Below are 21,542 nucleotides of genomic sequence, written 5' to 3'. Positions count from 1 at the left end.
GTAATAATTTTTACATTGATTACTTGTTAAGATAATATTTGAGTATATTACATTTAAAATATTTTTAACATTAATTTCACCTGTCTCTTTTTAATTTTTTTAAAGGGCTGCTAGAAAATCTAAAACTACATAAGTGGCCCGTGTTTTATTTTGATTGCACAGAGATGCTCTAAAAGTGTGGATCCAAGGGCAGGGGCTTCAGTTGTGCAGGCCTGAGGTTGATAAAGGTGGCCAGTCCCAGAACTAGAGAAGACTTGGTTGAAAACAAGAGGTACAGAGATGACTGTGGTAGTGCTAGACCCTGTGTGGTCATCAACCTGCTGTCCTTCCAGATTCAACAGTTATCAAGATTTTGTTGTATTTGTGTCTTGTCTGGGATTCATTGATCTGACAATAGTTAAGATTTTCCCAGATAACACTTGGATGGGTAGTATGGAGGACTGCAAAAATGGCCACCTAGTCTTTCCCTCCCATCAAGAAGTAGAGTCTATTTCTGCACCCTTTGATTCTGGGAGGGCCATGCAACTTGCTTTAGCTAATGGGCATTAGTAAACATGACTCAAGTGGGTGCTTGAAAAGTGCTTGCATATTGGATCTTGCTATTTCTTGCTGCTGTTGGAGTGGTGCTGCCTTGGGATGAAGCATTGATAACCCCAATTAATAGCCTTTCTGTATCCACTCCCTTTGCATGTGATTTCCAAGTTTCTCCCACCAAGAGGTAGAGTTGATTCCCCCACTCCTTGAATCTGGGCTGGCTTTATCATTTTCTTGGATCAACAGAATGCAGTAGGAGGGAGTTGCACCCATTCTAAGCTTCTTCTCTTTCTTTTGAACTCTGCCAGCTGTCATGTGAATAAGACTAAACTAGCCTGCTGAAGGATGAAAAACCATGAGGAACAGACCCAAGTCAGCCCAATTCTCCCTGCTGAAGCCACCTCAGACTAGCCATACCCCAGCTGACCCACTGATTGCAGATTTGTGAATCAGCCCAGCAAAGATCAGCCAGGCTGAGTCCAGAACTGCCAAACTTCCCAGCCAATCTGCCAACTTGTGAGATAAATAAATGCTTTACATAATTAAGTTTGGGGTTGTTTGTTATGCAGCAAGAGCTAACCAACACGGTGATACAGATACAGATGAGATTTGAACTAGGGTTTGTCAGGCCTGATTCCAGAGTTGAAGATCTTAACCACAGCACTTACATCCAAATTTTGCTTATACCCAAAGCTTTGAGGTGAAGAAAGTGAGGGGAAGAAAACCAGACCTAATGATGTGGGAGTCACCACTTCCCCCACCAGCAATAAGAATGGCTGTCTCACGCTGTTCCACCTTCAAAGGGCACACCATCTGAACTTTTGGTCGAAGGATTAAACATTAATAATGAGACTCCTCTGGCCTTGGGAATGACAATTACTCTTTGAGACACCAACCTCAGTTATCTTCCTCCTTAGGGGTTATTAACCTCATTTCTCTGTGTCTATTGTTAGGACCCAGGAAGGAGCTGCTTTGCCTGTTCTGCCTCGATAATTACCCATCATGAGAACTGAGCATCTCTAATGGAAGTCTTCCTAATTTCCAGCACTTACCAAGTGCTTTATATTTTATATTTGCCAACTTTTCCAAAAACTTCTTTTCATCCAATTCATTATATTGGCTTTTTGGATGAATTTAAAAGCTACTTTGATGATATAATCACTATACTTTGTATTAGCAATTTTCTCCAGGATATTAGAATAGTTTATTGATAGTTATCCAGTTCACCTCACTGCATCCCTGTGAGACTGGTGGGTAGGAGTCTGGGGGAAAGAAAGAAAGCAGTTTTGTTTTTTGTTTTTTTTTAAATTCTGTCTTACCAAAAGTGAAACTTACACAGACAGGTTAAGTTTTCTATTGCTGCATAGTAAAATACCATGAATTTTAAGACTTAACACTACACACACATTTATTCTCTCACAGTTTCTATAAGTCAAAAGCCTACATGTGGCTTAGCAAGGTCTGCTTTAGGGGCTCACCAGACTGTACTCCAGGTGTGAGTTAGCCAGGGCTGCAGTCTCATCAGAGGTTCAACTGGGGAGAGATCTGCTTCAAGCTCATTCAGTTTGGTAGCAGAATTCATCTATTTGTAGCTCTAGGACTGTGATCACCATTTCCTTGCTGGCTGCCAGCTGCAGGCCACTTTCAGGTCTCAGAAGCCAGAAACATTTTTTGCCTAGTGGCCCTTTCCATAAGCCCCCTCACCTCATGGCAGCTTACTCACTTCTTCCAAGCCAACAAGAGTCATTTTCTCTTCTCTTTCTCTCTCTCTAGTATATGATGGAGTCTTATATACCTTTGCCATATTCTGTTCCTTAGTAGCAAGTTGAAGTTCCCATGTACTCTCAAGGGGAGGGGAGATCACAAAGGCATGGACACCAGGAGGCAGGATATCAGTGGGGGTTCCTTTTGTCATACTAAGCAAAGGGCCCAATGTCACACAGCAAGGGAGAAGTGTGGTGCTCTGGCAAGCATACCACAGCACCTCGGACATCTGTGCTCATTGCCTTCTGTATTGGAGCCCACGTGCATGCACTTACTCATCCCCACTTATGTACTCAGGCCACCTGGCACACAGCATGCTCACCAACAAGCATTCCCCAGGATCCAAAGTCTCCTGGTCTCCCTTCAGAAGTCCAGATGAAGCTATAGTGGGGTATCCAGCTTGAAGAGTGACCCTCCCCACCCACATAGGCCTCATGCTGAGCCATGGCCACTGAGTCAATACAAGTAAAACATTGAGAACAGAACTTGGCACTCAGCAAGTGCTCAATCCCTGTTCACATTTCTACAAGCTCCTGGAAAGGAGCTTGTAAGTCAAAGTTGGACCAACCTGATATCAAATGCACAAGAGGTATGTACAGACAGTCCTGGAGTCCCCTTGGATGATTTGACTTAGGATTTTTTAGCTCTGTGATGGTGCAAAAGCCAAAACAAGTTCACTAGAACAGTGATAAATGACATGAGATGTTAAATACTTTATTATAAAATAGGCTTCGTGTTAGGTGATCTTACCCAACTGTAGGTCGATGCAAGTGTTCTGAGCATGTTTAAGGTAGGCTAGGCTAAGCCATGATGCTCAATAGGTTAGGTGTATTAAATGCATTTTCAACTTAACAATATTTTCAACTTACCATGGATTTATCAGGACATGACCCCATCACAGATGAAGGAACATATGTATACTAAAGGGCTGTAACTGTGGAAGTGACTTTTCTTAAGTATATTTTTATAAGGCAAAGTATCACTCCTTTATTTTTGTTTCTTTTGCATTTTCTTGTTGGGGCACTCAGGCAAGTACTCATGGGTGATATTATTGAATTCTCACAGTGACTGTTTTAGAAAGTAAATTGTGATTTACAAAGGCTTCCCAGATAACCCATGAGGCTGAGTGCCTTGCAGAGGCCACATGGACTACAGGTGGCTGAGCATAACCCCAAATCTAATCTAAGCTGTGAAACACACAGCTGGCCTACCTCTTCCTTTCTTCACCCTTTACCTTTCAGATTTTGCCTCAGCCCTTCATCGTGAATCTTATTTGCTCAACCAGCTTCATCCATGGCCTGTTCCATCACCTTCCTTGATTAACCTCAAAGAATTAGGATTCAAGCTCTCTGTCTTTGTTTGTATCTTCCTCTCTCTCTCTCTCTTTCTCTCTCTCTCTCTCTCTCTCTCACACACACACACACACACACACACACACACACACACACACACGCAAATACTTTCAAACACGGCTTCTTTGAAAGAAGACAGACCAGCCGGGCGCAGTGGCTCACTCCTGTAGTCTCAGCACTTTGGGAAGCTGAGGTGAGTGGATCACGAGGTCAGAAGTTTGAGACCAGCCTGATCGATATGGTGAAACCCTGTGTCTACTAAAAATACAAAAATTAGCTGAGTGTGATGGCACGTACCTATAGTTGCAGCTTCTTGGGAGGCTGAGGCAGGAGAATCGCTTGAACCCAGGAGGTGGAGCTTGCAGTGAGCCGAGATTGCGCCACTTCACTCCAGCCTGGGCAACAGAGCAAGACTCTGTCTCAAAGAAAGAAAAAAAGAAAGAAGACAGACAAAAAGAAAAGTCCTCCATCTTATTTGTCCTATCAAACAGTCTGAACCAAGTCAATGCAGTCATGACTCATTTTCTTTTTCTCTCATCACTGCCCCAGATCTGCTCTGTCTACTCTCCTCTCAAGACCTTCAATGTAATCCAGGCAGATCCAACACTTTCCCAAGCACCTTGCACATCTATAGGGCCCAGCCCAGAGTCATGCAGGTTAGAACTTCAATGTCTACTTAAAAAATAGCCCAGCTTGGGCTTTGCCGGGGACCTGCCCCAGGAAGAGAATGCATGGAGGATAGGAAAGCCAGCTCTTCCCCGTCCTCTACAATGCCCTAGTGGAGCTACCATATTTAGCTCAGTGGAAGGACCACCCCTGGAAGGGGATGGAACAGCCATATCACGCCCCCCACCCCTGGGCTGATGACATTCCTCAGAAGAATTCCTCCTGCACACCAAGGCTTCGGTTCACATAAACTTGGCGGTGTCTGTATTTGTGTGTGCAATGTGGGTGGGGACTGTTTTGCCTGCTCTTAGTAAGTCTGTGGCCCTCTGTTCTCGATGGGAGAGCACCCAGCATCCCCTGTGTTCAACTTGGTGCTTTGGGCAGCAATTCCAAGGCCACAGAGAAGCCTCAATCCACAGCCTGTACCCATCCCTGGATGCTCTGCTTTCCGCCATCCCTGGATGCTCTGCTTTCCCCAGCTCTCAGCCCCAAAGGAGCAAATCCAGCTTTTTTTCTTACAAGGTAGGCACTAAACTCAGTGCTGATTACATCTTTCCTTGGAGGAAGCTTGTCTTGCTGTGCAGGAGGCAATTTGCTGCAGGCAAGAAAGCAGTGTCCTGCTGCTTGCCTGAAACTGGCCATTCCCAAAAGAAATCCATGGTGGTCCCGGGTGAGGGTGGAGGTGGGAAGAGTCAAGTGGAACAGTAGAGCCTGAGGCTGGCAGTTTTGATCCACAAGGCTGGCGGGAGTTAGAGGGCCAGTGCTGTGCCTGAAAAATCCAGCTCCTGGATGGCCCCCACCCTGCCATGGACCTCTGGACAGTGTGGTTTTCAAAGCCACCATTTTTTTCCCTCTTACAAGAGTTGGGCTTGTCAGGCACCCTGGCATGTAACATTTATTTGAGTCTTGCTGACAGCTCTGCAAAGCAGAAGTCACCTCCCTCATTTTACAGAAAAAGAGACAGAAGCTCAGAGTAACTTTCCCAAAGGCAAACAGAGCAGGTGGTAATGATGAAGCACCGCTGCAGGTGTTGTGTGCCCTGCTCAGCAACCTGGGGTTGTGCAGTGCGCAGCTTGAACAATCACATGTGGTGGTCCTGGAAGCATTTTGCCCACTTTGCCTCACTGTTCCTTACAATAGCCCTATGTGGGCAGTGCTATCCATCCTGATAGGTCCAACACCTCCCCAGGCACCTTTGCACATCTATAGGACCCAGGCCAGAGCCACGCAGATTAGAACTTCAATGTCTGCTTAAAGAATAGCCCAGGGGCTGGGCACAGTGGTTCATGCCTGTAATCTCAGCACTTTGGGAGGCGGAGGTGGGTGGATCACCTGAGGTCGGAGTTTGAGACCGGCCTGACCAACGTGGAGAAACCCCATCTCTACTAAAAATACAAAATTAGCCTGGCGTGGTGGTGCATGCCTGTAATCCCAGCTACTTGGGAGGCTGAGGCAGGAGAATCACTTGAACCCAGGAGGCGTAGGTTGCGGTGAGCCGAGATCACGCCATTGCACTCCAGCCTGGGCAACGAGAGCGAAACTTCATCTCAAAAACAAAAAAGAATAGCCCGGCTAGGCCTTGACCAGGGACCTGCCCCAGGAAGAGAACTGGGGGAGGATAGGAAAGCCAGCTCTTTCCTGGACTATGGTATCCATCCTAATAGCACTGCCCACATAGGGCTATTGTAAGGAACAGTGAGACAAAGTGGGTAAAATGCTTCCAGGATATTAGGATATCCATTTCGTAGAGGAGGAAATGGCATTTCTATACAGAGTGACTGTGTCAAAACAGTGAGGTAGTGGCCAAGTTGGGATTCAAACCCAGGGCTCCTTAAACTCTAAGCCAAGGTCTATGCTGCTATGCTTTAATTGCAAGGACTTTCAGAAGGTGTTTAAGGTACAGATTTTAAATTCAGCCTCATCTGAAACCAGGCTTGGCTGCACCTGGACCTGGGCAGTGCCAGCTCCTTCCCTGGGCATCCAGGGCCCTCCTAGGCTTGGGACTTTACATACCCTGGCCTTGGCTGAGAAAGCATCATCTCTGGCCAGAGGAGCAAGGTTTAAAGGATCTGTTCCTTGTCCCTGGCACCTCTGCCCATTTCCAGATCCCACCACACAAGCCAGGGCAATCAGCTGCACTATTTCATTCATCCATGCATTCACTCATTCATTTGTGGACACCTCCAATGGCTTCCCAGCATTTAAAATAAAACCAAACTTTTAGGTTGGCCTCCCAGACCCCCACGACCTCTCCCCATCTCTGACCTCCTCACTTCCATTCTCCCCCATCACTGCCTCCATCACAGCACACACATTCCCACCACTGGATCTTTGCCCATGTAGTTCCCTCAGCCTGGAACACGCATTTCCGGGATATCCACAGGGCTGTCTCCCTCACAGGTCTTTGCTCTGACCTTGCTGTCCAAAAATAGCCACTCTCTGCCTCTTAACTGGTTTCACTTTTCCTCCTGGCATATTTCACCACCAGACATTCTGTTCTATATTAATTTGTTTATTGTCTGGCCTCTACTAACATGTACCCTCCAAGACACAGAGACTTGAGTTTCTCCACTACTGCATCCCAGCACCTAAAACAGGGCCTCTCACACCTAGCGGGCCCTTGAAAGCACTTGTTGAATGGATGAAGGAGGGAATAAATGAATAAGAAACATGTATTGACTACTTTTCACAGGCTGGGCAGCATGGCCTGGTGGCGGGGAACACAGGGTCTGGAAGTGAGCTGCTGAGGTTCAACCCCGCTGCCCAGCTTCTTACAGCTGTGTGATGATCTTGGGCAAGTTACTTTACTCTCCTGTCCCTCGTTTCCACACTGGTAAAATGGTGATTATAATATTTTCTTCACACGGTCGTTTCTTGGGTTAAATGAGTTAATTTCTCTACAATATTTTGAACTGTACTTGGCACATAGTAAGTGCTCAAAAAAATCTTAGCTCTAGTGCTTCAGCGGTGTTTAAAGCAGATGGAGATCCTGCCCCTTATAGGGTGCATAGTCTAGCGGGGCAGGTAGACATGCATCAAATAATAGCACAGGTGTGTAATTTAAGTTATGATGGGTGTTGTGAACAATAGGAGTTTGGGAGCTCCAAGGAGGTCGAGCTGGCAGACTTGATCTTCTCCATGGAGTTGTCAAAGTCTTCCCTAAAGAACTGACGTTCCACTGGGGGCAGTGGCTCACGCCAGTAATCCCAACACTTTGGGAGGCCAAGGCAAGCGGATCATCTGAGGTCAGGAGTTTGAGACCAGTCTGGGCAACACAGTGAAACCCCGTTTCTACTAAAAATACAAAAATTAGCCAGGCGTGGTGGCGCATGCTTGTAATCCCAGTTTCTTGGGAGGCTGAAGCAGGAGAATCGCTTGACCCTGGGAGGCAGAGGTTGCAGTGAGCTGAGATTGTGCCACTGCATTCTGGTGTGGGCAATAGAGTGAGACTCAAGCAAGCAAGCAAGCAAGCAAGAAAGAAAGAGAGAGAGAGAGAGAGGAAGGAAGGAAGGAAGGAAGGAAGGAAGGAAGGAAGGAAGGAAGGAAGGAAGGAAGGAAATGACATTCCATCTAATGAATGGGAGTAATTAGGCAGAGAGGTGAGGAAAGGGTACAGCATGAACAAAGGCCCTGAGGTGGTGGGAACCTGGATCATTCTATGGGACTTGGCCAAGGCTAGTGTGCCCAGAGCACCAGGTGGGGAGGGGCAAGAGGAAATAGAAGACACAGGTGGGACTATTAAGAGATTCTGCTCCTTGCTTGGGAGCAGAGGGGAGCCAGTGAACTGTGGATGGCATTAGGGATTAATGGAACTGAAGGTACTATAACCTGAACCCTCTCATCAGGCTCTGCCCTGAGGGCTGGACCAGAATAGAGAGGGATGAGGAAGGCCCTATCCCAGCACACAGTGAGAATCAAAATGTGCTCATGAAAAGGGGGGGAGAGATGGATGGAGGGAGGAAGGAAAGGAACTGTTTCCTCTTTTGTAGAACATCTACTCATCCCTCAAACTCTAGCTCAAATGCTGACTCCTTCGAGAAAGAAATCTTCTTGGACTCCATCAGGTAGAGTTGTTCCCTCCAAGGCACAATGCAAGAAGCCCTACAATGTCACGCATTGCCCATAATGACAAGAAGAGCTGTGATTTATTGAGCAGCTGCTGTGTCCAGCACTGCCCTCTGCACTTCACATCTGCTGAGTTGGCCTCCTTCTCCAGCATCCACGCAGCCAGAATACCTGGTTCTCCAACCTCAATACTGCTTCTCCTTAGCCTTCTCTGCTGGATGCCCCTCTGTTTCTCCAAAATGTAAACGTGTATAGGATGGGGTCTCAGTCTGTCTTGCTCACCTGTGTGTACAAGTGTGCATCTGGATGTAGGAGGGGCTGGGTGAAGATGTTGTGATCAGCTGACCAGCTGCAGGACCAACTTATTGACTTACGTCATCTTCACTGCAACCTCACGAGGCAAGTGCCCTCATTGTACAAATGATGAAAGCCCAGAAAGACTTCCTAAGTTACCCAAGGCCCAGGTCTGCCCTCTTCACCACCAGGCCACACCACCCTAGGCTGAGTTTCACTTGGGATAAGCAACCTTCCTCACCAGCCAGACCAGAAGGAAGCTGGCATTTGCTGCTCAGAACCAGGGCAATTCAGTCGAGTCTGTTTCCTAGCATCAGGCTATGGCTTGCCCAGGCAGAGCAAGGCGGAGGTAAGAGCCTCATGTGTGGTTCTCTCTGCACAGGAAGCTCTTGCCTGTTTCTGGCAGGGCCCTAAGGGAAGGGCAGGGACGGGAGAGGAGGGGACAGTGCGGAGTCAGCACTCTGAGGCACGAAGAGGCTAATCACAGCTAATCACGGTCCCGAACCTCACTGGGGGCCAAAGGGTGGTTACATCCCAATTATGGGCCAGAACAACTAATGACAGCTCCAGGCTCGACTGAATTGCCTCGACTGTGATTCTCAGCCCCACCCCCACCCCAGAGCTCCCTAGGATGGGCTGCTTCCCACAGAGAGGCAAGAGGCTTGGAGGCCTCTTTGCACTCTGGGGCCAGGGCCTCCCAAGCTGTAGAAACATAACCCGCTGCATCGGCAGCAGACCCAAGGGCCTCAACTGGGCTCCACCAAGCAGCCCATGCACCAGGGCCAGTCAACAGGGTCCAACCTCACCGTGCAGCCCAGGGGCCTCTGTCTCCTCCACACCCAGGAAGGTGAAGGGGTAGAAGGCCCCCATTTCTTGAGCACTGGAGTGTGCCGGGGAACTGATTTGCTCCATGGGTGTACTAAACCCCAGGGCAATTCTACACATCTCCATGTTTAAGATGAGGAAACAGAGGCTCAGACAAGTTAAATGACTTGCCCAAAGTCACACAGCTAGTGAGTTCAAGGAACCAGATTGGAACCCTAGTCTCTCTGACTCCAAACCCATGTTCTTTTCAGGATCCAGGGTTCTGCAACATCCTTAAGGATTACGGAAGTTTCACAGTACCTGGATGGAGCAAAAAACGTCAAAGTGAAGAGTCTGGGCCCTCTCTGGATCTGTTAAAACGGCCCAGTTCCTAATGAGACACAAGGGTGAGCATGTCTAGGTGAAATGATTCCCCTCAACAATTCCTTGTTAGGAGAAACCTGCCAAGTTACATGTGTGAGAAGCAGGGCAGAGGGGCCATCCACTCTCACCTCCCAGAGCAGAGCCAGGACCTGACATCAAGGAGATCAAGCGGGGGGCAGAGGAACCTGCTTCCCTGGCTGCAGAGGCACTGGACAAAAATCAAAGGCCTTTAACCACCCTCTCCACCACTCACAGATGGTTCTGCGGATGACAGGGCTGTTTAACATCACTTTCTTCAATATCCTTTCCCAAGGATTCCAATCAGCAGATATTTACATATTACCTCTAATAATCACCCCTCAAATACCTCCCACTTCAGCTCCCTTCTCCTCCCCACACCCAGCCACCTTCCCCATATTGGCAATGCTGTTTACTTCCAAGTAATTAAATGCCAACATCGTGACTGTTTGATCGTCTGGCTGGCTTCAAGGACAAGGAGACCATGGAAGGCAGCACAGCCCTCCCTGCTGACTGGGCACCTGGGCTCGGTGGAGCGGGGGAGGAAGCCATGAGAACACCTGGAGCAATCCCTGGAAGGGTCCGGTGGGCAGGACTGCGCAGGGAAGGGCCACTCCCACTGCAGTCTAGAATATTCTGGAGGCTCCAGGGGAGATCTGCTGTTTGTGAGGTCAGGGGCCGCCTGGCATGACTTTCAGGGTTTAAAGTAGAGAAGTCACACCAAAAGGGGGTGTCTTCTTCAAGGCTTTGGTTTGAGCTGCTTCGCTGCAGGGAGAAGCAGAAAGAGAAACAGCAGAAAGAGAAAGAAAACTCTCTGTCCCTTAAGGCTGAGCATGGATCCAGGAGCATCAAGTGACAAAATGCTTGTATGATTGGCTTGTACGTGATTTGGGCCTCGAGAGCTCTATACTGAGGATGAAAGAGAAAGGAAGGGAGGGAGAAGGAAGGAAGAAAAGAGGTGAAGTGGAGCGAGGAGGCACCGTACTGAGTATAATACTTGCTGTCTGGTTCTCAAAAGAGCCATTTTCAACAGGACCTCCAAGGGAAGAGAAGGCATTGTATCTTCAAGCCCACCTGATTCTGTTACTAAGATGAGCACTTGTAGGTAGCTAGGGCTGTGGGATGCTGTCAAAACAGCTGATAGAGCAACCACTTTGATAAGTTGTGGAGAGAAAAGAATCCCACGTGAGCTCCAAGGCCATATTCTATAAAAGTGAAATTCCCATCCACCCTCATTCCTACCCTAATCTTCTAGGTCCTGGCCATGGGAAGAGCCCCTAGGCAGGCCATCACAGGATCTGAGGGAGCTGAGGCCCGAGGTACACTTACCCAGAGCTGGAGCAGATGGCAGTCAGTGGGGAAGTGTGTGTGTTTGTTGGGGGGGACTGGAACGGTCCCACCAAAGATGTGTCTCCCAGCCTGCTCCATGGCATCACACTGCCCGCTGCCCCTGACCATCAGACTCCTCTGAGCCTCTGCTTTGTCAACTGACCTCAACCAACCGGGTAAGACACAGACATTGGACTCGCTTCAGTTAATACTCATAACTTCTCATAGCTACAGGGAAAGGAGGGCACCTGTTGTCCTTCCCGCAAGCCTGCCACTAGGGCAGTAAAGTATAATGAAAGCAAGTCCCACACCAAATTTGTACATATTTATTAGCAAGCGGGCCCCACAACTGCCCAGTCCAGGACTCAATAAATTCCAGCCATCTGCCCTGTTAGATGTTCCCTTAATGAAAGAGTTATCCAAAGTCCCAGCCATCTCCCTATTAGATGGTATGTTAATGAAGGGTAGAGGCAACACTATTCCAGTGCAGAACTCAGCTGACCTTCTATGGAGTCAAGTAATTGGCCATGCACAAGACTAGAGGGTGTCCTGAATGTGGAGCACTTCTGTAGCCTATTGGACCGCTGCATTCTAAGACCCTGTTCATGCAAGAGTGATGGTACCCGTATTGTATCTCCAGCTAATTATGCATTGTTTATCCTACTGGATCACCCATGAAAAATCATTTTATATCCATTATGCAAATGAACAAGCCCTCTTGTACTGATTGGAAATAAAGACAATGGAAACCCTTATAGTTGTCCCTGTATATTGTGGGCTTCTGATGAGTCTTTCCAATGCTAAACACCCATCCATGGAGTACGTAGTGTTTCTATTCACGTTAACTGACTATCCTAGAGTATCCTAGAGTATAGACTCAAAATATGTCCCACTGTCTATTTGTAATATTTTAAAGTAAATTATAGGCAATATAGGCATGCTGTGTCAAGAAGAGAGCATGATCTGCAAAGCCCAAGGCATTGAAAGTGGCCTTGGGAGTTGGAAATGTGCCTTCTGTCTAAGGAAAGATAAAGGCATGATGCGTCATTTCATGAACATTTCTTCACGCCTTTGGACTATGACTGTTCATATGCATGTTCATTTGAGTTTTTAGTGTCTCCATGGGCCGTTGTTATGCCCAGAAAAGACTACTCAGACATTTACTTTGAGTTTAAATAACTGGAGTTCAATTTATTAAACTGACACATTCACAACCCTAATTCTCTCTTAAGTGTTTAAGTCTGCTTACAGATCTTTGTTCTGTTGATATCAAGTGGGTTTTAGCAGTTGCTTCTAAGAAGTCTTCGAATATTTGATCGCGTTTAGAAACGTAATTAACTAAACACATCTCAAACAATTTATACTGCGTTTATAAATGTAATGTTTGGGGTGAGTGGTTTCCCTTGGAGGGGACTGACTGCAGGAGGGATCTGCCGAGGGGTTTTCCAGGTTCAGGTACTGTGAGGCATCTTGGTCTGGTGCTGGTTACATGGATACTGGTTCACTTGCTTGTCTCAGGACTTGTCAGAGTGTATGATATACTTTAATAGCATCTTTAAAGTCATCTGTTGGATTTCTTTTTTAACTCATTTGACTGTTTTGAGCAAAATCTCCCTGGGGAGATAACTAATTCACATACAGCTAGTAAATTAAATGTATATATACTGTGAACCTAAAATGCTCTGAAATATTCTAGGACTGAGCATAAGTTTAGTAAGATTTCAATGTAAACTCACACATCTAATTGCTCAATTACATTTTAAATTAGGATGATTAGATTCTCACTTTAATAGGCAAAATTATCTTAGCATCACAAGTAAGCATATAACAGAAAAATAAAATACTATGGTTTTAATCCCCATAAGCCTGTGTTAACATAACCCCAAATCTCCTGGAGTGAAAAAATGTACACCCACAAAGAAAAACCATTATCCCAGTTAACTGGGGTTGCTTAGCACCCAAGGAGGCTGTTATGCACCCCTCAGTTGAGGTTGCTTAGGATAGAGAATTTCTCCTGGATGTGGTGGCCTAAGGGGCCACCCTAAGTTCTGTGTCACAGGCTTAAAAAAAAAAATGAGGATTTGTCTCCCCAGCTCTTCAGCCCAATCCCTGGATTCTGGTAATCCACACACTCCTTAATTCTTATCTATGCCTACACAGGGTTGATCACGTGCCTGCACTTGTAGGTTTCGACTCTGACCATATGCACATGTATTCACCCTTTCAACTCTTAAGATTTTTGGAAGTGGAGGGACTCTAGTATTCTTTTGCATTCTTTTTATTTCTTTTTTTTTTTTTTTTTTTGAGACGGAGTCTCCCTCTGTCGCCCAGGCTGGAGTGCAGTGGCCAGATCTCAGCTCACTGCAAGCTCCGCCTCCCGGGTTTACCCCACTCTCCTGCCTCAGCCTCCCGAGTAGCTGGGACTACAGGTGCCCGCCACCGCGCCCGGCTAGTTTTTTTTTTTTTTTTTTTTTTGTATTGTTTTAGTAGAGACGGGGTTTCACCATGCACTCTTAGGTCTACCAACTCTTGAAGGCATTTATGATGATAATGAATCGAATTTTCGCCTGCTTGGTCACAATGTACCAGATCACTTTTCTGAGGTGAGTAGGGAGGGAAGAAAGAATTTTAACTCCCTAGGGCTCAAATCAGCTTGTTCTGGCCCCTACAGCGTTTCTGTGACTCCTCCTCTCCGCTGGCTAGAGTCCAACTCCATCTGCAATGATTGTGATGGAGTCCAGACCCTTCTGAGGAACCTCCCCGCTGAACCCAGCTCCCAAGTGCCATTAACACTGACTCCCCACACCCTGGTTCATCCCGACAGGCTCTGGATTCTTATACATAGAAGACTGCTCAGCAGGCGCCGGAGAGCCGCCAAGTCCGTGACAACCTGTAGGCCCATCACAGCTGACGACATCCAGACAGGCTCTCCCTGGCAGACTCATCTCTCGCCTTTCCACGGCAACTTCTATTTTGACCACGCACTCACATGGATCCTTCTCTTATTCCCTCCTACAGTTTCCAGCCAGACTGGCCCATGCTGGGAGGCGGCTCTGCGAAAGTAAAGAAAACAAAAGACATCCAATAGCCAACGTGGCTTTAACCTGAAGAACAGCTGCATGTTCATTGACTGCTTAGTGCGTGCTAAATGTTTCACACGCACTTGCTCGATTCATCTTGACAAGAGCCCTGTGACTTGGGTGCGTTAGTCCTTTTTTTCGGGGGGCGGGGGGGAGGAGGAAGCTGAAGCACAGAGAGGCTAAGTAACTTGCCCCAGGTCACACAGCCAGTGAATAGCAAGCCAGGATTGGCACACAGGTCTCTAATTTTAAGCACTGCACACTTAATCCCTAAACTATATGCTCTTTAATTAGGGGAGGGGTTAGGATTAGTCCAGAGCCAGGCTGCTGCAAGGGAGAGGCCTCCCGCTCCCCCCACTTAGGGGCTATTGTGGGGTGGAGCTCCAGCTGTCTCTAGGGAACAAACACAGCTGAGAAGGAGAAAGGGGAGGAGTGTCTTCATCGGAAGACACTAAAGCATTAATGAGAGGAAGCAGTGGGAAGAAGTCTGTCTTGTAGCAGTCAGGAGAGCTCACCAAGCGCCAGGCACAGCACTGGGCCCCTTCCATCCTGTACCCTGGCACTCCTCAAACCTCATAACTCGTGCAGTCTTTGAAAAAAGTGAAATACTCTCTGGCTTTTGTATTCATTAACATCTCCAACAAGTGACTACTGCAACTAAAATGAGTCAAAGCAAAGGAGGAAGGCAGTGCTTTGTGAACCTCACATCCTCTGCCCCTTCCCTGAGAGGCCGTCCAGGCACCCCACTCCACAGCCAGGAGTGAATTTCACTGAATCCTCCCTGCAAAGATGCTGACAGATCTGCCCATTCTATAAACAAGGGCATTGATATGCCTGTAACGGAGGTGGCTTTCAGTGAAGGTCTGTGACCCCAAAGCACAGGGTTTCTTTTTTTTTTTTTTTTTTTTTTTGAGACGGAGTCTTGCTCTGTCGCCCAGGCTGGAGTGCAGTGGTGCGATCTCGGCTCACTGCAAGCTCCGCCTCCCAGGTTCACACCATTCTCCTGCCTCAGCCTCACAAGTAGCTGGAACTACCGGCGCCCACCACCATGCCCAGCTAATTTATTGTATTTTTAGTAGAGACAGGGTTTTACCATGTTAGCCAGGATGGTCTCGATCTCCTGACCTCGTGATCTGCCCGCCTCGGCCTCCCAAAGTGCTGGGATTACAGGTGTGAGCCACCGCGCCCGGCCCAAAGCACAGGGTTTCTAATCATGACCCTATACTGCCTGTTGTGGTGACGTGGGCCTCTAGCTGAGAGACCACTCACATGACCAAGAAGCCACATCCCTTGCTCAGTGTCAAATTTGGTTTAAGCTGGTGATTTTCCAGGTTGTATACATTGGGGGAAGCACAGAAAGGGGAATGGCTGAGGCTCAGAGAGGGTAAGTAACTTACCAAGGCCACACAGCAAGTCCATGGTGGTCTCAGGATTGGAACATAAGTCCTGTTTGCCACTGTCTCTTTCCTGCCCCGCTCCCACACCAGCACACACCCCACACCTCTGAGACACCAGCCTGGCCTGCTGAATAAGCTCATGCGGACTGGATTCAGATGAGTGTGTTTCGCTTTGCCTGGCAGGCTGCTTAGTGATTGTTCTAAACCTGCGTGTGGGCTTCTCCACTCCCCCAGTCTTCTATTTCTTTCTACGCCCCCAGTGGTTCTCCATCCCTCACCCTCCCCCACCAGCACCCAGTACAGCAAGCCACACTCAGCAGGTGTTCAACGATCACTTGCTCTGCCAGCGAGGCACTGGACCATCTGTAGGGGGCCAGAGTGGGTGTCAGGCTCCTACCCCCACCCCAGCGCCAGCTCCAGGGCCCAGCACAGGAGTCCCTCTACAGGTGAGCCTGACCGCACTCAGGCTGCCGTCCCACTGTGGGGAGTTTGTGAAGACTGTAACTTCCGGGAGGAAGTGGTTCAGAGGCCCAAGCTGTGTCTGGAAAGTCAGAGGCTTGCTCCAGACCAGGAAGTCAGCCAGCTTGCAACAGGGCCCTCAGGTCCCATCCTCAACCCCTGCCCACAGTCACGGAAACTCCTGCCAAGCCCTAGGAGGATGTGAGCCCAGACCCCTCCCCAGTGGCAGGCTTCTAAGACCTGGTGCCCAGGAAAGGGAGTTGGTAAACAGCTCAAACTGCCCCACTTTGAATTTAGAAACTGCGGGGAACGTGTGAGCAGTGTGGGCAGCTGGAGAGAAAGGAGTGAAGACGCAGGCTTGGGCTCGTTCATTGGCACAAACTGTGAATCCCTGGCGTCCCTCAGGGAGTCTGGCAATGGGGCTGGGATGGTACCAAGGATTCCTGGTCCTAAGGGCTTTCCCATTGCTGTTGCCCTGTGAGTCCCACGGTTTACTAACTCGAGTGTGCAGGAGTTGCTTGGGAAGCTTGTGGTTCCTGCGCTCCCAGCTCCAGAGTCTAACCCGGTAGGTCTTGTGTAAGACCCAGGAATTTGTATTTTCATCAGTGAGCCTCCTGACCCCCACCCCCAGGTGATTCGGCACAGGTAGTCTTTGAACCACACCTTGGAAGCACTTTCTTGAGTTTTCTCCTGCAAGGGCTGGAAACACCTGTGCTTAACTAGAAGCGGTCTGGTTGTGAAGGTGGAGGCCCCATTCACTTGCTGGAGGCCAGCCAGCAGGTCGTACAGTTCCAGTGTCTCTGAAGGCGGAGGCTGGCAACTTTGAAAGTGGACCTATCTAGTGCCTGAAGCTGGTTCCCTGGACCCTCCCGTCAAGGGCTAGCTGAATGGCCACCACCCCAGGCTGTAGATATAGCTCCTAAGAAGGAACAGAAGGAAGGAAGGGGCCTGGAAAGATGGGGAGGAACCTGCCACAGAGACTGGAGATGCATTGGGTCCCCAGGAGACGGGTTACCATGCAGGAAAGCAGGGGGATTGGCCATGCCCCACCCCCAATGCTGACTCCCCTGGGACAGCCCTGTGGGAGATCCTCACGTTGTGCAGAGCTGGGAGGGCTGGAGATCACCTCTTCCCTTCATAGTGGGCAGGTGAAGGTTCCAGGAGTTTCCCTCTTAAGCACTGGGATCCTTCCTGCTAGCACCTTCCTATGCTGTAAGTCATATGTATTAGTCTGTTTTCAGGCTGCTGATAAAGACATACCCGAGACTGGGTAATTTACAAATGAAAAGAGGTTTAACGGACTCACAGTTCCACATGACTGGGGAGGCCTCACAACCATGGCAGAAGGCAAAAGGTACTTCTTACATGGCGGCAGGCAAGAGAGAATGAGAGCCAAGTGGAAGGGGAAACCCCCTATAAAACCATCGGATCTTGAGAGACTTATTCACTACTAGAACAGTATGAGGGAAACCACATGATTCAGTGATCTCCCACCAGGTCCCTCCCACAACACGTGGGAATTATGGGAACTACAATTCAAGATGAGATTTGGGTGGGGCACAGCCAAACCATGTTATCCTATAATGCAACAAACTCTGGTGTCAGTCTCAGGAAATGGTGAGCTCTAGCTCCATTGAGTCACAGAGACCCTGGGAAAGACTTCCCACCACCTGGATTCACTGCCGCCACCACCCACCATCTACAGTGAGGAGATTGGGTTAAAACAGGAGAAGCAACAACTGATTAATATGGCTGCCCTGAGCAGTGTCTTGAGAAGCACTAGGGTTGAGTGTGGGCTTAGAAAAACAATCAAACACTTACAGACCATGTGCCCAGTACCATTGTGAGCATTTTACAGATATTTATACAAAATTTAATCTTATTTAAAAGCTCATTTAATTCTGTGGCAACAACACCATGAAGTCAGTATTAGTACTTTCACTTTACAGATGAGGAAACTGAGGCACAGGAAGATTAAGGACCTTTCCCAGGGATTCCCAGTACATGGCACAGCTGGATTCTGCACCTCTGTAGTCTGGCTCTAGACCGTGCCTCTACTCATCTCATTCTTCCTCCAACACAACACAAAAGCTCATTATGATGACTTAATGGCCCGTGTCTGCCACCGGCATGGCAGGGACAGGAGAGTACACAAACCTCTTATCAGTCTTTCCTACCACATTTCCAGTCTGTGGTTCTACCACCCATAAACAAGCCCACAGCAAGTAGAAGCAAACAGAGCAACATCACAGAGTGGGCCAGGGAGCATTGGAGCCCAGACGGGACTCGACTCTTCCATTTGAGTTCACCACACCACTTCATGCCTCCCCTGGACTGACCAGCATTTGAGGCCAAAGCCACAGGGCACTGCTCACCATTCCTCGAAAAACCCCTGCTCATTCCCACCTCTGGACCTTTGCACATGCTGATGTCGTCCTCAAAAACATCTCCCTTTCTTCAAATTTCATCTCAAATGCCACCTCCTGCAGAAACTCTTCTAGATTCTCCTCCAATCAAACAGAGCCTGCCCTTTCTCTGGAGCCCCAGGCCAGGGTCCCATTCCACCACCAGCAGAACACAGGCCAGAATTCCCAGCTCTGCATGCCCAGTACGGGTTCTGGAGCACAAGGAATCGAGTGCTCAGTAAGGGACTGAGACGCCAGAGGGAAGTGAAAGCCTTCTGAGTTCTGACTCATTCACCGAATCGTTTATTCTATCAGGCTTTTTTTCCTTAATTGAAAAAGAAAGAAATGAATTCCATGCCTGCCTGTGAATTAGGATTTAAAATCACATTAGTCACAAGAGCCCCCTCTGTTCTCTCCCAGGTTCTGGGCTGCTGATCAGTTTCCTTTGTTAACCAGATCAGGTTTGTTGCTCAACATCAGGCTGTAGAATTTGCAGGTCAGGCCACGAGGGTCTGAACCTTCTGCTGCCCCTCCCTGACGGTTGAGGGAAGAGGAGAAACTATAAATAATGTTCTTCTGCCCTCCAGGAACCTCCAGACTAACATACAGGCTGGGCACACAAAATAAGTCCACACCTGTGTGCCCGCCAACGCTGCAGTGGCAGAGGGGCACGCGGTCCACAGCCCCTGCAGAGAGGAAGTATCTGGGGCAGACCTTGCCAAGAGCCTTCTCCATTTTCTCATTGCTGGTTTTCTTCTCACTTCCCCTTTGTTAGAAGGGTCCTCTTCTCTGCAGATCCTTGCTGGGAATGATAGACAGAGGCAGTGCGGTAGGGAGGCAGGAAAGGTGGGATTTGAAAACACCAGGCTGAGCCAAGGCCTGGGGCAGCTGGGGCCTCAGCAAGACTGTGGCTGCCCACGGAAGCTATCCCAGGCAAGATGATGGTCCCAGGGCTCAGCCAGCAGAGGGCCTAGCTGAGTCAGCATCTGTGCATCAGTGAATGAAGGTGTGAATGAATGGAGTGGAAGCTGGAGATGGGATGTGAAGTCTCTGCTGCGGGTCTCTGCTGGGAACACCTATGAGTCCTTGCCCTTTGCACCTGGCATTTGTGCAAATGACTCACAATCACAAGTGAGTCCTTTCTTTCTTCTGCTTCCTACTTCATCTTTCAACCCCTGACACAATACTACACCTACACATACACATACAGGTGCACGCCTACACACACACCCCACACAGTCTTACACACTCAGACCTATCAATAGACTCTAGACAACACTTACACTCAATAATACAATAATACCCCATACACTATACACAATAATACAGATGTACAAAGCAAACAATGCCTATATCCTTACATGCCTGCACACACAGCTACTTGTGCACACACATAACCTCACAAATGGCATTCATATACATATAGGCAGACATACATTCACAACAGGCAAACAGACATGCCTTAAAACACAGTCATTGAATCATGTGTTCGTCTTCTCTTTCATGCAGAGGTTTCTTTCCTTTACCCTGGATCTCGCTTTACAATTCACAAAGTGCTTTCCTTTGTTTATTCACTTCCTTAACCTTTTTGAGGATGTCCTCTGTGCTAGGCAACATGTAGAAGGTGAACAGGACTCAGACTTTACCCTCCAGGAGGTTTCTAGTTTAGTGGAGGAAACAGACACAGAGAGTGACAAACATAATCTGGTGTGATCATTCAAATAAAAAACTGTTTCACTCGAATCATATTTTTTTTTTTTTTGAGATGAAGTCTCACTCTGTTACCCAAGTTGAAGTGCAATGATGTGATCTCGGCTCACTGCAACCTCTGCCTCCTGAGTTCAAGTGATTCTCCTGCCTTAGCCTCCCAAGTAGCTGGGATTATAGGCACATACCACCGTGCCTGGTAGAGATGGGGTTTCACCATGTTGGCCAGGCTGGTCTTGAACTCCTGACCTCAGGTGATCCACCTACCTACCCCTCAGCCTCCCAAAGTGCTGAGATTATAGATGTGAGCCACCGTGCCCAGACAAAAACTGTTTCTTGAGCATCTACTGTGTGCTAGATCCATTCTGGGCTTTGGGAATACAGAAGTATGTAAAGGTCTAGTCTCCCTAGCCTCCAGAAACTTTCAGACTGAAGGGGAAAGAGGCAAAGATATAAGTAGAATATGTGCTGTAGTGTACACACTCCAGTGGCAGCCCAGAATAGGGAGTGTTTAACTTTGAGGAGAGAATCAGAAAGGGTGTCTTAGTATGTTCAGGCTGCTATAACAAAATACCATACACTTGGTAATTTACAAACTACAGAAATGTATTGCTCAGAGTTCTGGAAGCTAGGAAGTCCAAGATCAAGGTGCCAGCAAATTCAGTGTCTGCTGAGGGTCTATTCGTCATAGATACGTTCCTCACAGTTCCATCTTCTATAATATGTGTTCTATATGGTGGAAGGGCAAAGAGGCTCCCTCGAACCTCTTTATAAGGACACTAATCCCATTCATGAAGGCAGACCGCCCACCCCCACCACATCACCTAATCACCTTCCAACAGCCCTACCTCTTAATGTCAACATGCTGGGGATTTGATCTCAACACATGAATCTCAGAGGGACAGAAACATCCAGACCACAGCTGAGACCTTCACAGAAAAGGTAGCACTGGTCTTGGTAGGATAAAGGGGAGTTCACAAAAAACATGGGGCAGGTTGGTATTTGATGTAAAACCAAAGCAGAGACCTCAGAGGGGTTCATCAACAGTTCTCCATGCCTGGACTTTACATGTGAGTGTATGTGACTTGGGGAGGGAGGGAGGTGAGAGTAGGGATCTGGGGTCGAAGATGAGGCTATAAAGATCATCGGAGGCAGAGAACAACATCTGCATTTTACAGCAGAGAAAATTGAGGCTCAAGGAGGTAAGCAAGGATGTCTTATTCTTCCACTGGGCTCTTTCCTACTCTTGGGGCCTGCCACAAATTCTCCTGGCCTTTTTTCTGA

At 48.1% G+C, this 21,542-nt stretch overlaps 1 long non-coding RNA gene across 1 annotated transcript; it reads right to left on the bottom strand.

The window, feature by feature from the left end:
* Positions 1-13,482: 13,482 nt before the first annotated feature.
* Positions 13,483-17,221, bottom strand: LOC139357462 (uncharacterized). The gene is made up of 2 exons (XR_011610612.1): positions 15,688-17,221; positions 13,483-14,263 (listed from the first exon to the last, which is right to left on the bottom strand). It is a non-coding gene; the product is annotated as an uncharacterized lncRNA (long non-coding RNA).
* Between the last annotated feature and the right edge of the window lie 4,321 nt (positions 17,222-21,542).

This window comes from Macaca nemestrina, chromosome 12, assembly GCF_043159975.1.
Source record: "Macaca nemestrina isolate mMacNem1 chromosome 12, mMacNem.hap1, whole genome shotgun sequence".
Taxonomy (NCBI): Eukaryota; Metazoa; Chordata; class Mammalia; order Primates; family Cercopithecidae; genus Macaca; species Macaca nemestrina.
Note: the sequence above shows the minus strand (reverse complement) of the source record. Positions and strands in the feature narration are given on the sequence as shown.